Below are 2,405 nucleotides of genomic sequence, written 5' to 3' on the forward strand. Positions count from 1 at the left end.
CCTGCATGCACGGATGAGAAGACCTGCGCTGGAGTGAATGAATCCAATGTTCCTCTCGCAATCACTAAATTTTTACTTTAACAGAATCTCCCATCATGCTAAGAAACTGATTCAACTGCACACACTCCACATCAGTTCATAAAACTGTTGCAATATTCCTAGATGTAGTTATCCATGCTGGTGGATGGATGCCCTTTGGCAGTGAACTGTCCAAGATAATTTCTGTAACTTTTTGGGCAGTGAGAACCACTGAGGCGAACTCTAGAGCAAAGGTAGACAGAAGATTCTTAAGGGGCCTCCCTGTTTCTAGCTAGAGCTCCTCAGCAGACTATGTAGATCACCACATTCCCAGAGATGGATACATTTAATACTGTGGTTATTTCTGAGGGCAAATGCCTACTTAGTTCCTTCGGGGCAGGTATAAAGGCTTTATATCTATTATCAGAAAGATCTAGGAATCGCTCTTGTTATCAGCTTGTTTTTCTCTGACAAGAAAATAGGTCCCGAAACCCAGAACCGGGGTAAAGATCTGGGGGAAAGAGCCCCATGAGGATTCCAGCACCAATATTTTGACTCTGGAGTTAGACTTTGAACCTAGGTCTCTTTGACCTCAGAGCTCTGTAATGTCTTTGTGTTGGCTTGCTTGATGAGCATCTGACCTGTGACTTGACTTCAGTACACCCGACAAGAATTAGACAATGATCGTGGCCCAGCGTTGTGAGCCCAGGCTCCCTGTAATTCCAAAAGAACCGAGTGACAAACTTTGGAGTTTCTGTTAGGTAGAATTTCTTCCTGTTATCCCTAATTCTCTTCAGGGTGTCTTCTGGAACAGCCTCAAGATCAGATGGTTGAGACAGTATAGGGTATTTGGGGGAGAACACAAACATGCACGCACAAGTATGCACACGCACATATAAATGTACACATATAGACATGCACAAGCATGGACACCCATACGTGTTTGCGCACGCTCTAATCTTAGGAAGTTCAACTCAAGGCCTTTTGCATGGTAAGAAGGCACACTACAGCTATACTCTCAGTTCTAGGCCCTATATGTTCTCCATGGCTCTCTTAAGCCTCTGTCATAGAGTGACAACTTCTCTCAGGCCCAGGGGACGTTCATGTTGGCTTTCCACGTTATGGTCCTAGCAGCGACTTAGGGGTCTGTGTGAGATGCGGTGGGGAGAACATTTTAATTACCATAGGAGATGTGCTAGTGGGAACAGAACCTTCGCAGAGCCTTCCCGTCCTCAGTTTAGTGTGGCAAAGGAGAGAAACTCTTCACCATTCTCTGAGATTATTTAATCAGTGGGCTTTGAAACACAGTCACCTAAAATGGCCAACATTCTTGACTCATTGAGCTTCAACAGCGAGGTAACTGTTCTTCAGAGGCTTTCAAAAGAAGGCAAGTTTTCCAAACAACCAAAACACCACCAGCAGGTCTGATGAAGCTCAAAGGGAGACATAGGAAAATGCCACAATTCCTGATCTTTGATTTGCGTTTGCCCCACACGTTTTTAAGGAAAGTCATGGTGGGGTTCCTTGTAAGAACTACAGCTTCTCAACGCGAGACAAAGGACTTCTTTGTCATGGTCACCTTTGGCCATTTTAGGGCGCAGAAACGCTTCATCAGCCTTCAGGAACAAACAAGCCCTTCCACTTTCCCCCAGGAAAGACTAGAAGTCGGCCACGGCTAAAGCTGAGAGCAGTAGAAGCGGTGGAGCCCTCCCCACCCCCACCCCGTCCCACAGCTGAACCTGCTTACAGAGCCACCTGTAGGAGAAAAATCTCAGATCGGGTTTCATGTGGCAAACCCCACAACTTTAGGCCGAGAGTTAGCTGAAAGTGAAGCTATAATTTCACCAGTCCTGCTGGTCTGTTCGAGGCGTGTTTCCCATGCATCGCTGAGGGGTGGAGAAGTGGCACAGATCGGCCCTCTTTTGTGTGATTCGTTTTTGTTTACTTTCTCTGCGTTTTGCTCTGGTCATTGTTGCTCCAGCAGCGAGGAGGATTAATCCTCAGGAGGAAGTAATCTGGTGGGAATGACTGACTCTCAACCTCTTCCAACCACTCGCGGGCGGGCTTGCTTTTTTCTCTTGCTTCTCGCCAGTGATCGCACGAGTGCTTCCTGGGACTGAGGTATGGTCTGGTATCTTTACAGATGGAATCTGCAGGTTAGCTGGGAGCTGATGATAGCTTTTCATGGCACAGAGACCCCAGGCTGGGCCAGGAAGGATTTGGGAGTTTGCTAAAGGGAAGCAAATATTTACAATTGAGACTGTTAATTTGAATTTAGATCATGTCTTCTCTGATGTTGGGAAAAATCTGTTCTCATGACTCTGGAAGCACTTGCCCTTTCTTGGCACAGGTGATACTGACTGGTGACCGATCTAGGCTGTAGAAGA

This window comes from Chionomys nivalis, chromosome 2, assembly GCF_950005125.1.
Source record: "Chionomys nivalis chromosome 2, mChiNiv1.1, whole genome shotgun sequence".
NCBI classification, from domain to species: domain Eukaryota; kingdom Metazoa; phylum Chordata; class Mammalia; order Rodentia; family Cricetidae; genus Chionomys; species Chionomys nivalis.